The following is a 15,402-nucleotide window of genomic DNA, read 5'->3' as shown; positions in this document are numbered from 1 at the left end:
GAGTGACGTACTGAGTATACAAGAGTTCCTTTTTATGCCTGTGTGTGTGTGGAAGGGTGGGGTAAAGGTGAGGTGGGGTGGGGTAGATTGTAAGCGGGGATTAACCCAAGGGGGATTTTGGGGGGGACATTACCGGACAGGTCAGGTGTAATTCCTATCTGACCTTACCTGTGTCGTAGCAGGAAAGGACATGTCTCTTCCTGCCACGACACAGGTAAGGTCAGATAAGAATTACACCTGACCTGTCCGGTAAAATGTCCCCCCAAAATCCCCCTTGGGTTAATCGCTCGCTATAGTCTACCCCACCCCACCTCACCTTTACCCCACACTTTCACACACACACACAGGCATAAAAAGGAACCCTTGTATAGTCAGTACGTCACTCCCTCTCACTATCTTGACCACTGAAGATGGTGGCAGTGTCCACCGAAACTGTTTGGTAATTATATTCTTCGTCTACAAGTGTGGGTTTTATTCACCGTCTTTGATTATCACGCAAGAATGATTCATCCAGCCAATACTACGAGCTCTGTATCTTTTCATAGCCCTTCTTCGTGACTAGCATCGTATTCTAGTTATCTATAGTTACAACTGAGCATTCAAGTTGGAGGGATCACAACTTTAAGCAATTACAGTAAACAAACAAACAAAAAGCAAGTGTCGTCCTCTTGACCTCTCGTCTTCGCAGGAATGCAGCGGTGGCGCCATCTTGTGCGTGGAATGCGTGAAGTGCAGGCTCTTGAGTGGAAGGAGCACGGAGCCACGGGAGACTTAATAATATTCGCTAGTCAGCCAGTCTAGAAGCCTGGGACATTTGCCTGAAATAATAATAATAATAATAATAATAATAATAGAAATAACAACGAAACCAGTCATATACATAATTCAATATCTTAGCCACTCGAGCTGTCCATTCCGCCCCTTCAGTACGAGGACGCATTTCTGTAAGCTATTTTTTCTAACATGGGAGGTTCGATACGTTTGATTGAGCCTATCCATAAGACTCCTAAAGCTGAGTAAATGCCTCTGAAAGTTGCAAAATATAAAATATAAAACGTCTATATGATATAAAAACCTTTGTTCACCTCCGGGAATCGATCTGTGGCGCCTAGAACAAGTGCTGACGTCATGTTTACACTTTGCTACCTTTAGACGATTTCCTGGAGCTTAAAGAAACCCTCTCAGGATGATGGGACAGACACAATAACCCCTTCAGACAGAGAATGACTTAGTTACTTTGTTCTAACCGGACGATTTTATTCAGCTTAGGAGATCCCCTCGTAGTGAAGGGGTTGATGGTGACTGTATCTAACCCCTCCAGTACGATATTTCTCTCCAAAGTTGAAGAAAATCGTCTGGAGGAAGAAATATGAAAATGGAAAAAAGTGTTAATGTGGACAATGAGTTAGATAAGACTGGTTTGGTTAAGGTAGGGTAGGGATGGGACGGTTGTGGCAGGTTGGGGTAGCGTTGGGTCGGTTATGGCCAGGTGGGGTAAGGTTGGGTTAGTTTTGGCAGGACGGCGTAGGATTGGGCCGGTTTTGGCAGGGTGGGGTAGGATTGGGTCAGTTTTGGCAGGATGGGGAAGGGTTGGTCGTGTTTGGCAGGGTGGAGTAGGACAGGGTTGGTTTTGGCAGGGTGGGGTAGGATCGGGTCGGTTTTGACAGGGTGAGGTTAGATTGGGCTGATTATGCCGAGGTAGGGTAGGGATGGGTCGGTTATGGCAGGGTTGAATAGAGGTGGGTCGATTAGGGCAGGCGAGGGTAAGCATGGGTAGGTTATGGTTGCGTTGGGGAGGGTAGGATAGGTTATGGCAGGGTAGGATAGGGCTGGGTGGTGGTGGGCTGGGTAGGGTAGTGTAGGGCTGGGTAGGGTAGGGTAGGCTGAATCAGGGTAGTGTAGGGTACAGAAGAGAGGTGGGTATAACTGCCGTTTAGTTCCGTCATATCCAACGCCTATTTCACTCAGTTATACTACACTGTCTCATCAAATTTGGGGCGATCTTCTCTACGATTTTTGTTCTTCCCCGCTTAGTTCAGTCCTTTAGTTCATTCATGACCCTTGGCTTTCCTTTTCATTTTTTTTTTTATGTGGTGGAGCGCAGGTGCACGAGGCTAGACCACCATTAGTCCAGAATATTAAAGGGTAGGCCACCAAGCTACGCCCTGGTAACGTCTACACGTCAAAACATCTGTCCACCTCTGGGACTTGAACCGCGGAGCGCTGGACGCAGAGCTCTCGGTTTGCGGATGTCACTTTTACTCTTTGCTAGCTTCTGACGATATCCTACAGCTTCAGAAAACCCTCTTAGGATGACGGGACAGAATCATTTAATCTTTCAAGCCGAGAACAACTTATTTACATTGTCCTAGCTGACCGCATAATTTATACAGCTTAAGAGATCCTCTGATAGAGATGGGGTTGATGATGACAGTATTTAACCCTTCCAGTTCGAAATTTGTCTCTACTGTAGAGGTGAAGAGAATCATCCGAAGGTAGAGAGAAGAAAACAGGAAAAGTAATGTAGTGGTGAAAGGGCTGTACAGGGGAGGGTAGGTTAAAGTAGGGTAGAGTTGGGTCGGCAATGGCAGGGTAGGGTAGGGTAGGCTGAGGTAGGCTAGTGTAGGGTTGAGAAGAGTAGGGTAGGGTAAATTGAACTGAATAAGTATATACAATAAAATCTGGCGATACAACAACCAGGGTCATATGCCGCCGGACGACAACGAGAATAAAAGCACTCGAAAAGATGAAATACACACACACACACACACACACACACACACACACACACACACACACACAATACAATTCATAATTAAAACAAGAAAAACACTAAAACACTAAGAACACTAAAACCACTGTATACTAAATTTTACACGGTAGTGCAGCTGCCTACACCAAGCAAAGGTTTCCCCCTCCACCACAACAAGCATCCTCTCCAAGTACCAACAGAAGACTACAATCCCTCTCCTGCCCGGTGCTCAGAGAGGTAACGATGGCGCAATTCCCCAACAGTGGACACCATCAGCAAAAGCCGAAGAGTCAGGGGGACGAAGCATTCCACACAGAAAGTAGGGGGAGAGTCCTCCATTAAAAATCAATGAGAGAACCAGGAATGGCCCATTCGGAGCCAGCATAAAGCCGTCTCCCACCTGCATTCAGACCTCGGCAAATGAAGGGGCCCGTTTACCCACAAATATCACACATTTTGTTGGCCCCCACCGCATCCCACCTACTCTGCCAGTGGGAGCAAACAGTGAGTGGTTAGATGAATATCACTGAGCGAGGCAGGGGAGAGGTGAGGATGGGCGAGAGGCAGCAGCCTTTGCCAGAGCGTCAGCATGCTCATTGCCCACAATGGTACAAAACCACAAAGCAGTCCCTAGCAAGCACAGCCATTCTAAAACACTGTAGACAACAAAAGAGGATTGGACGGGAAAACACAAAATGGAGATCGGCAGAGTCGCTAAAAACCGTATAACAAACAGGAGGGAAGCTAAATATCAATTTAACTGCGAGTAAAATAGCACTAAGTTCTGCGATAAAAGTAGATACGATGGGGGGAAGACTCCTACCACGAATGAAATCGGGAAATATAACACCCAAGCCTGTCCCCTCACGGGATTTCAATCCATCAGTACATACGAGAATCGAGACACTGTGAGAGGAAGCCTGTTCTAAAAAAATAGCAAAGAGCCGCCAGTGAGGAAAGAAAGGCCCCTCTCTCAGGAAAGTAAACACACGGTTGCACCCCTGAGAGGAGCCAGGGAGCCATCCTTGGTACACGCACAGGACAAACAAGAAAGGTTGGAACATCCACATCCCCCATGGCAGCCTTCACCCTGTACCCAAACGGATGTGGATAGCGAGGATACGGCGAGGCAGACACTCCCTCCGGAACAGAGCCAACAAAATCTTCCTGAACTTTAGCAAAGACGGTGACACTAAGGACACTAGTTTGAGGCACTCCCTCCTCTTGAGGATATGAGGGAAACAAGGTGGCACCAATACGGAAAAATTCCATAATCAGTAAAGGCAACCTACCACGCAAACCAAGATGGTGACCTGCAATACCTGGCTTGTGAAACGGTAGGACAACAGCCCCCCGCCAAGAAGCAGGAGTGGACGAATCTCTCCAAATTCTATTTATAAGCCTGAGGAGGAAGGACACTGCTTCATCATCCAGGTACCTCAGCACTGCATGGGGAATATTATCGACTCCGGAGAAGTGTCATGACAGGGAAAGGGTAGACCAAAGTTTACAACAAGACAAAGGGATGTTGTAAGTCTCTCCGCCCCCAGAACGGATGTCCAACACCTTAATTTACTCCACCTCCCTAAGCCTGGCAAAAACCGAAGAACGAGTATCCCTACAGGAGACCTCAGCGGTAGGATAGGGTAGGGAACGCTAGGGCAGGGTAGGCTGGGGTAGGGTAGTGTAGGGCAGAGAAAAGTAGGTTAGGATGGGTTGGTTTAGGCTAAAGTAGGACAGAATAGGAGAGGGGTAAAATGTGCCTAGTCCAGGAACGAAAAATATATCAGTTATCCATGTAACTAGCGTTTTCTATTTCGGTAGATTATTTTCTTGTCTGCCTAAAGTATCGTGATGTACGAACAATGAGATTAGATATCGAAACTGTAAGATGCGAATTAGTTACAAAGACCGGTATTTTGTTTTGGCTAACGTTACATCGATACGTTCAGCTAAGAGCAACTCGGCAGAACTGAACAGTATATGACGTGCTAGATGAACGCTGTGACCGGAAAATAAATATATATGTATAATATATATACTTCAGCATACAGTAAGCGATTTTATGTTAACTGAAGAGAAGCCACCACAGCTAATGGGTTAAGTTTACACACACACACACACACACGTTGCGAAAAGTTTCACTTACGAAGTGGGTGGTTACTGTCCCCCTGGAGCAAGGGGACTGGTGTGTGCGTGTGTGGTCACAGCCTTGCCCTTAGATCGGACTACATGAGCTCTCAGCTCCCTTCCGGGAGGGTAAAAGCTGACGATCCATCAAGTGATCCTGACCGACCCGGTGAATTACACACACACACACACACACCATTACTTGCAACTGGCTGGCCTATCATACAGCCATATCCTATATTCATGAAGTACAACACATCTTACATTTATGTATGTAAAAAAAAAAAAAAAAAAAAAAGGTTATATAATACAGAACTGGGAAATATGATGATGATGATGATGATGATGATGATGATGAGAGGGGAGTAAACAGGGTGAGATGAGGAGAATGAGAGAGATGGATGGACATAACAGTGAATGTATTATACATATTAACCTGACAAATGCCGAAGTAAGCTGGTAAGGGTGAGGTAATATGGAACCTGACCCTACCGTGACACCATATAATTATTGATTTATCCACCGATAGATCTATCTATCTATCTATAGCCCGACGCCCTAATCCCGCAAAGAGTGGCCGCAGACAAAACGCCTCCAAGTCGCCGTCACCCATCATTTGACTACCCTCCCCCCAAATCACCCCCCCCTCCCTCATATACCTCTCAACTCCATCCCTCCACCTCATCCTCGGTCTACCCTTCCCTCTCCCTCCCTCCACTTCACCTACATACACCCTCCTAGTCAGTCTATCATTCTCCATTCTCTCCACATGTCCAAACCACCTCAGTGTATTTCTCCTAATCTTCTCAACCACAACCACATCCACCGCATAACGTTCCTCCACTTCTTCATTCGTCAACCTGTCCCTCCATGTCACTCCACATGCTCCTCTCGAGTAACTCATTTCCACTGCTCTCAATCTTGACTTGTTCCCCTCTTGCAAGGTTCACGCCTCGCTTCCATACGTCAGGATAGGGATCACAATACTATCATGCAGTGACTTCTTAACTTCCATACTCACCTTCCTATTTCTCATCACTGCTTTCAGTGAACCAACAACCTTCCTTCCCTGTTGTACCCTTTCACGCACTTCATCCCCCAAAGTTCCATCCTTACTCATCACACTACCCAAGTACTTGAATGCACTCACATTCTCCATATCCTCACCATCCAACCTCACTGCACATTCTGTGACTTCATTCCTCTCAAACACCATAACTTTATGCTTGTTTACATTAACTTTCAGCTTCCTCCTCCTACACACTGTCCCAAATTCATTCACCAAACCTTGCAACTCTCATTCATCTTCACTCAACAATACTGTATCATCAGCAAACAGCAACACCGGAAGCTTCCAAATGGTTAACATAATGTCTGAATTAATGGCATATCTGTCACACTGATCAGAATTAAGACGTACTGTAACGATATCTTATACATGTACTTTATGGGTTATAACCAGGACAACACGACTCTCATCTAGTTCCTATGTTGATATATAAACCCAAATATCTAAGTATGTATGGACGAACTAATGGCATACTCATCATATTTATCAGAATTAACTTATTATAAATCAATGACTTACTTACTAGGTACTGTGCTATATAATGGAGTAGTTTTCTCAATATTCATTGTACTCACCAAAGATCCTGAGATGGGTGAAAACAGAGGAGGACGGTACACACTGTCCCTGCAAGGAAAATGGAATGATTACTATAACTGCACATTATATGGCTACATAAAACTAATATTATAAATGTGAATTTCTCAGAATAAGGCATAAAAAATTGTTATTTCACTTTGCGAATATCTCTGCACGTACACGTTATCTCATGCATGGTGTACACTAACATTTTTTTTTATATATATGCTTGCCTGGTGCACGTGTGAGTGAATGTGTGAATATTTTATGTATACATGTGTGTGTGTGTGTGTGTGTGTTTGCTTCGTGTTCCATGTGTTTTCTGTATCTGGTGCTCCGTTTTTCGTCTGTTTTATATATTTTGTTTGTGCTTTGTGTTACTGCAGCTTTATATGCTTGTATGTCTCGTGTTTCGTGTGACTAAAGGTGAACTGCTTAAGAACAGTTCCTTTTATAGATACGATTGCTTCTTCAGGAATACAGCAAATGTTTTCAGTTTATTTCGCTCTGTGGACGAGTGTATAAGAGCGTCGTGGAAAATACTGGAATTAGAAAAACTGCAGTAGATACAGCCTTGTTTACCAGATATCCTGCCCAAGTTTCATTAGCAGATACGTTGTCCAAGTTGAATAAAATCGTCTGAAGTAAGAATAAGGTTGAAGAGACGTTGCTGTACTGAAAGTCGTTGGATATGCCTTGTTTTATGTCTGTTCGTATGTGGCTGCGAGATAACAGACTCAGGTTCAGTCTTTTATGGCAAGCGTTAATAGATATCTCAGTGCTTTCTTTAATATGGAGGTTAATATATCACTGGAGTGTGTCTAAAGCTTTCCGCCTCCTCTCAAGTAAAGATGTTTACTGTGTATTACACTCTCCCAATTGGTAACATCACTGGTGTGTTTACAGATCCCCATCTCTCAGGCAAGGGTGTTTACTCGTCTCTGTTACATGGGTGTCTATTACACACCTCCTATTGGTAATCTGTTGATGGTATGTTTTTCAAAGCCTCCCACCTGTCTCTCGTGCAACGGTGTTTATTATCTATTACACTCCTCTTATTAGTGATGTGTCAAGAGCATGTTTTTAGATTCCGACCACCCTCGTGCAAGGCTTTTTACTGATGATTACACGGAAGTGAAGCTTGGACATTGTTGGAAGGACACAAGTCAAGAGTGAGAGCAGTGGAAATGAGTTATTTAAGAGGAGACTGTGGAGTCACGTGGAGAGAGAGGCTGCCGAATGAAGATATAAAGGAGCGTTGTGGTCTTGATGTGGATGTGATAGGAAGCGTTATGAGGAACACACTGAGGTGGTTTGGCTATGTGGAGAGGATGGAGTGTGAAAGACTGACGAAGAGAGTGTATGTGAGTGAGGTGGAGGGGGGAAGAGGGAGAGGGAGGCCGAGGATGAGATGGAGTGATGGGGTGGAGAGGTATATGAGAGAGGGGGGGGGGTGAGTTGGGAGCAGGGCAGTGAAATGGCGGGGGACAGGGCGACTTAGAGGCGATTTGTTTGTGGCCACCCCAAACGGGATTGAGGCGTCTGGCAATAGATAGATAGATAGACACACACCATATTGGGAGTCGTACACGTCCTCTCTGATTATACGATGACAACTCTCTCAAATCATGCATGTTCTTCTCATAGCCTTCATCAGCCTCTGAACCACGTAGTCTCGTCTGCTTATGCTTGCACTCCTTAGTCCTAATCAGACCTCAGAGCTACCTATCCAAGCCGTATATTACTGTTATCCTGTGTTCTTTTTATCGTTCTTCTTTTTTTCACTTTTTCTGGCCCCATTCATGCCATTCTGCGTTTTGTTTCAGTCATTTGCTCTCTTTATCTCATACTCTGTTTTTTTTGGTTTTACTCTCTGCTCTTTTTCTCTTATCCCACCTCTTTTTCTCTCGTATTCCTGCCACGGTCCGCCAGTAACAATATATCACGGTTTATGATGCAGATACGAGGCTATAAGTAATGACCAGGCAAGATGATATATTGAAGCCGTTGCGAATCAAACAGACATATATGGTAAAATGTCAGACACAGACTTACACATGCACTTCTAAACTGAACTGGAGTAAAGATATATATATATATATATATATATATATATATATATATATATATATATAGAGACAGAGAGAGAGAGAGAGAGACAAACAGACAGACAGAGTATAAATTTTTCTTTACAGAACACAACTCACACACCGTAAACACACACACACACACACACACATACACACACACATAGACAGACACACACACACCATCTTCTACTTGTACACAGAACCGCCGAAACTTGGACTGTTACACCCGTAGACTCTCAGAGAGCATAATTTCTTATAAAGCGATTTTATGGGCGACCGAAAGTTAGGTTAGGTCACTTTGGGCAGGGTTTGGTCTGATTAGATAATTTTTGGTTGGGTTGGGTTCAGATCGACTAGATATAGACGGATTAGGTTAGATTGCTTTAGAATAGCTCGGTTTTGATATATTTTGGGTTGGGTTCTATAGGGTTGGGTTAGGCTGGGTTGGATTTGGTCATTTGAGGCTTGACTGGGTTTCGTTAGGTCGGGTATGGTATGGTTAAGTGAGACTGGGTAGGATTAGGCAGGGTTAGATGCAGTTAGGCTGCGTCAGAATTAGTTAGTTTAGGTATGGAGAGGTTACGTGAGATAGTGAGGTTAAATACAATTAGACTGGGTTAGGTGAGGTTAAGTTAGATTAGTTTGGGTTATTTTAGGTTGAATTAGGTCACTCGAGGTTAGGCCAGGTTCAGTTCGAGCAAATATGGATAAGTTAGGCAAGACTGGCTTAAAATAAGACTCAGAGAGCGTTATAAACACAACCCCCTCCTCCCATCTGATTCTGTGACCTACGTCTTGGCTTCAGTCTTTCTCTCCCTATTTCACTCTCTCGTAAAAGTCGTGGTCCCTGTCGAAACGCCTAAATTTACTGCATTGTCAAAGTGGTTTATGCATTGCAGTCTTTTGTTGCTCGGTCCTTCCAAAGTCAAGTATCGCAGGAGGTGGACGTGGTTTTGTGTGTGTGTATGTGTGTGTGTGTGTGTGTGTGTGTGTGTATGTGTGTGTGTGTGTGCGTGTGCGCTTGAAGCTGTGTGTACTTGAGTAATGCCCACATGCACACACAAAGGCCAGGACAGTAGTGTGTGTGTGTGTGTGTGTGTGTGTGTGTGTGTGTGTGTGTACTTGACTGATATCCACATGCATACACACAAAGGCCAGGACACACGGAGTAGTTGTTTATGTGTGTGGGTTTATGAATAGACTACACTTACACTCAGGCCAGGACAGACATAGGGTAGTGTGTGTGCGCGTATGTGTTTGTATATGTTAACAGAATACACATACAGAGTACCATGTGTGTGAACAGAATATGTAGAGTAGCATGTGTGTGTGTACGTGTGAATAGAATACACATGTAGACGTGTGTGCTACCCACACTAACACCCTCTAATTCTTTCAGCCAGGATTGGAGACGTAGCGTGTATATGTCAGGACTCCATATTATAATTACAAATCATAATAGATAGCATGATGGATAGATAGATAGACAGATAGACAGATGGATAGAAGCAGCAAGTACGTGTGGACATTCAAGTGCATATACATACATACCAGTTCTCACAAACCACTTACTAAAGTCAGTCAATAATATCTTTACAAACACTCCCGACGCAGTGCCAAGCGACATAGGTTTCATAGCACCCTTTTTTTTTTTTTTTTTTTTTAAGGGATTATGTGTATTAAACCTTAAGAATTCGTTATTATGTTGCGTTTATTGTTTTGATATAGACAATTTCCATCAGTAACCTTCAGAATGACACCAAGGTGTAATATACAAAATAATTCGCTATGGAAAAGGTGTTAGGAAATCTCAAGTCACATATAATATGGCCCAAAACCTTATGACATCTAACCTTCAATCCGATGACCTAACAGTAATGAGGGGGATATGAAGACTAAAGCTCACCCTTTCAATTAGGAAAGGTTGCTTCCTAAATGAATAAAATTGCTTGTCGGTATCCACACAATAATGAACCCCTTCAATACGATGTCTACTAGATTTAATTATTGCAACTACCAGGAGATTTTATTCAACTTATGACATCTCAAAACTCTTCACCTTAAGTGGAACTGCCGAGACAGACAAAGAAAGAGACAGACGGAAGCAGAGACTAACAGAGAGACAGAGGCACAGGCAGAGGAAGATTTAGAGAGAGAGAGATTGGATCAGTTACAAGGACAGGGAAAACTGAAGAGAGGAAATCAGGTAAGGAGAAGGGTAGAAAGACCGAGAGAGAGACTGAGACAGAGAGAAGGAGGCAGAGACAGAGAACATGATGCAGAGGTGAGTGCATGCAACAGAATGAGATAAACGTGAGAGGATGCGGGATTTGGAAGTGGACGAAATGGAACGATTCTTTCAGTCCAAAATGGAAGAGGTTGAAAGAGTACGCACATATTCATTCACGCAAACACTGATACAAGCACTGATCAGCACATGCATGCACACTAATACACGCAGGCACTGATACACACAGGCACTGAATCACACAGGCACTGATACACACACGCACTGATACACTATCTATCTATCCATCTATATACCTAGGTTATTTCCCCCAAGGAAAGGGAGGTAGCCGAGACAGGACGACACACTCCCCATTTACTCATCCATTCAAAGACGTTCATTTGCATCTTAGCCCCAAAGGGGAGAACGGACAGATCCTCACCGCATCACACCGCACAAGGGTCAACTGCGCAATGCAATCAGTGACATCCGCAGCAGGGCCTGACAGCAGAGTTGCTTTACCCCTGCCTCATCATAACAGACTCATCCCCTTACCCGCACCTGACCTGAAATAGCTGATCAGACCAAATGGGGGAGAATATCCCCTCAGGGCTGCGTCATCACTTATTCATTCACAAATTCTCTCCACCCATTTCTGTCACGCACAGCCACTCTTCCTTGCTCAACAAACATCCCTCTCGCATCCAGCGCCTGATCACACTGTCCATCCATCCTATTTGTGGTCTTCGTCTCAGCCTTACACCTCTCACATCAGATCTAGTTATTTTTTTCACCAATCGCTCATTATCCATTCTCTCCATATGCCCAAACCATCGCAACACCCTCTGCTCAACTCTACCAGCCATCTCCCGAACAACTCCAGTTCTCCTTCGCACTTCATCATTCCGCACTCGATCCATACGCGTCACTCCACACATACTCCTCAGACACCTCATCTCCATTACGTTCAAACTTTTCCTCTCTGCTACACCCATATTCCATGTTTCAGCCCCATACAATGCAGTCGGTACCACAACACCCTCATACAGCCTTCTCTTTACATCCATTCTAAGCGAATGACATCTAAACACTTTTTTCATTCCTCCCAGCACCTTTCCTACTTCATTTATTCTAAACTTCACTTCTGCATCTATTCTTCCATCCACAGAAACATGTGACCCTAGATATTTAAAACACTCTACCTCCTCAAGCAACTCGCCATTCAAAACTATATTCATCCCCCTACCATCCACCAACCTCGTACACTTCATCACTGTACTCTTATTCCCATTTACTTTCAATTTCCTCCTTTCACACACCCTTCCAAACTCCTCTACCAACTGTCTCAATCTCTCCTCTGAATCAGCCACCAGTGCAGTATCATCTGCAAACAGCAGCTGCTTCAGATTCCACTCTCCACCATCAACATTCACCAGACTCAGACCTCCACCTAAAACTCTTGCATTCACCTCCCTTACAACACCATCCATGTAAATATTAAACAACCAAGGCGACATCACACATCCCTGTTGCAGCCCCACTCTCACAGGAAACCAATCACTCACAGCATTTCCCACTCTTACACACGCTCTACTATTTACATAAAAACTTTTCACCCCTTTTAGTAACCTACCATCAAGTCCATACAATCTTAAAACAGTCCACAAAGCCTTCCTATCAATTCTATCATACGCTTTCTCTAAATCCATAAATGCCCAAAACACATCCTTACCTTTCGCTAAATATTTTTCACACACTTGTCTCACAGCAAATACCTCATCAATGCATCCCCTCCCTCTCCTAAAGCCACACTGCTCATCACCAATCACTCCCTCTGTACCCTCTCTAACTCTCATAATTAACACTCTACCATACACCTTACCTACAACACTCAACAGACTTATACCCCTAAAGCTAGTACATTCATACTTATCACCCTTGCCTTTAAACAAAGGGACCACACAAGCACTTGCCCAGTCAATTGGCACCATACCTTTCTCAAAGCACACATTCAACAATCTTACTAACCAGTCAACAATAGTCACTCCACCACCCTTCAGGCTTGAGATTTTATTAGGTCTTGTGGTATTATTCTTACAAAGCTCATGGCCTCATAGTGCCAGGGATTGATTCCTGGCACTACAGCATCCTATCCTATCATCATCAGCATCATCATCATTGTCGCTGTTGTCAATGAGCAAGTAATATGAGTACCTAGATTAAGTTAACTGGCACTGTATACTCTAGTGGTGGAAAGATCTACTTAGCCTACTGAGCCTGGCACTGCCACTAATCCTAATTATCATCATTAGGCATTATCATTAGCTCTCATCATTAGGCATTATCATTATCAACAGCTCTGCCTCCTTTTCCCACCCAAGGATGGGGTGAGGAATTCTCAATTAAAATTTCATAAGTAGGGGAGCAACTGTAATACTCTGTACATCTCAACTTGGCTAAGAGTGATTTAGAAAGGATGCAAAGTGAAAGTACTGCCATCCTTGTCTTACTCTGCTTCAGGGCTTTGGGGATTGGCCTGCAAATGACACAAATCTTTGCCAAGTCAAGGTGGACAAACCAAAAATTTTCTAACTCACTTTTCAGAAGGGCGGTAATAGCCGTAGTTGTAGTGGTAGGTGTAGTAGTAGCAGTAGATAAGATCTGAAGACAGATGGCCTAGGGTAATCTCTTCTGACCAGTTAATTTCCCCACAGGTTAAAGGCCACTGTGTTGCAAGGAGCCTGCAGCACCAACCCCAATGTAGCATTGTCGCCCATCGCAGCATCGACATCGATTGCTGCATTGCTAACCCCATCACAGCAACGACATCGATTGCAGCATCACTAATCCCACTGCAGCATCGACATCAATCGCAGGATCACTAACCCTATCGCAGCATCGACATCAATCGCAGCATCACTAACCCCATCGCAGCATCACTAACCCCGTCGGCAGTGGTAACACCAACACAGCAACAACGGAAACATCAACACAAGTTTCACAGGCTGCCCCTGAAAATGTGGCAGTTTTTTAGGAGATAATCTCAGCTCTGTTGATAATTTAACTCTTTGTCTGTGGAGGTGTTCAATACAGATCTTAGTTAACTCTTAATGTATTGGTGCTAGAGTGGCACTACTAGGATGAAAGGGGGCAGATTGCCTTCCCTATCCCCCAACAGGAGAAAGGTGGACTACAGAAGGGTAACTCAGCCTGCCATCCACTGAATTCATATTCTGATGGGCCTGGGGTTGCAACTACTACAGCTACTAGTACACGAGAACAAATATGAACAAATCCATTTTACATCATTTGTCTGGCTCAATTCCCTGGTAATAGTCCCTCATGTACTTCCTTATTCCCAGAAAGGAAGATTGTGGACTGCAGCAGAACATGACAATCCTATGGTTCTGCATTATTTACATAAGTCTTAATGACTAGTATTATTCTTGTGTTACTCTTTTGTTACTACTCAAGACTGAATATGAAAAGATAGCAGTTTAGATAAATAGGTAGTAGGAAACGGGGTTGTAGATAGACTTAATTTCTTCACAGAGAGGGCTGTCTCCTAATATGAATAAAACAGTCTGGTGGTAGCAAGTATAAACTATATGACATCAGCAGAAGGCCCCATACTACAGGTCCCTTTGGCAAAATAAAAGATGTCACAGCCAAAAGAAAAAAAAAAATCCTGCACTTTTCCCCCCATGTAAGATGAGGTACTTTAACTGGTTATAATAATAATAATAAATCTATCTATCTATTACCAGATTCCTCAATCCCGTTTGGGGTGGCCACAAACAAATCGTCTCCAAGTCGCCCTGTCCCCCGCCATTTCACTCCCCTGCTCCCAACTCACACCCCCCTCTCTCATATACCTCTCCACCCCATCCCTCCATCTCATCCTCGGCCTCCCCCTCCCTCTTTCCCCCTCCACCTCACTCACATACACTCTCTTCGTCAGTCTTTCACCCTCCATCCTCTCCACATGGCCAAACCACCTCAGTGTGTTCCTCATAACGCTTCCTATCACATCCACATCAACACCACAACGCTCCTTTATATCCTCATTCGTCAGCCTGTCTCTCCATGTGACTCCACAGGCTCCTATTAAATAACTCATTTCCACTGCTCTCACTCTTCACTTGTGTCCTTCCAACAACGTCCAAGCTTCACTTCCGTACGTTAGAGTTGGTATCACAATACTGTCATGTAGTAACTTTTTCACTTCCATGCTCACTTCCCTGTTTCTTATCACTGCTTTCAAAGAACCAGCAACCCTTCTTCCCTGCTGTACCCTTTCAAGCACTTCTCCCTCCAAACCTCCATCCTTACTCATCACACTACCCAAGTACTTAAACGTACTCACATTTTCCAATTCCTCACCATCCAACCTTGCTGTACATTCACTGACTTCACCTCTCTCAAAGACCATCACTTTACTCTTCCCTACATTCACCTTTAGATTCCGTTTCTTACACACACTCTCAAACTCATCCACCAAGCCTTGCAGCTCCCCTTCGTCTTCACTCAACAACACAGTATCATCTGCAAACAACAG

The 15,402-nt window shown here is 44.1% G+C and overlaps 1 long non-coding RNA gene across 1 annotated transcript; it reads right to left on the bottom strand.

Annotated features, from left to right (window-relative positions):
* Positions 1 to 460: 460 nt before the first annotated feature.
* On the bottom strand, positions 461 to 13,489 carry LOC145389734 (uncharacterized). The gene is made up of 3 exons (XR_013895507.1): positions 13,442 to 13,489; positions 6,527 to 6,575; positions 461 to 818 (listed from the first exon to the last, which is right to left on the bottom strand). It is a non-coding gene; the product is annotated as an uncharacterized LOC145389734 (long non-coding RNA).
* Positions 13,490 to 15,402: the final 1,913 nt, after the last annotated feature.

Source organism: Coenobita brevimanus, unplaced genomic scaffold (genome assembly GCF_032717465.1).
Source record: "Coenobita brevimanus isolate Jiangsu-jjx unplaced genomic scaffold, ASM3271746v2 jjx.HiC_scaffold_199, whole genome shotgun sequence".
NCBI classification, from domain to species: domain Eukaryota; kingdom Metazoa; phylum Arthropoda; class Malacostraca; order Decapoda; family Coenobitidae; genus Coenobita; species Coenobita brevimanus.
Note: the sequence above shows the minus strand (reverse complement) of the source record. Positions and strands in the feature narration are given on the sequence as shown.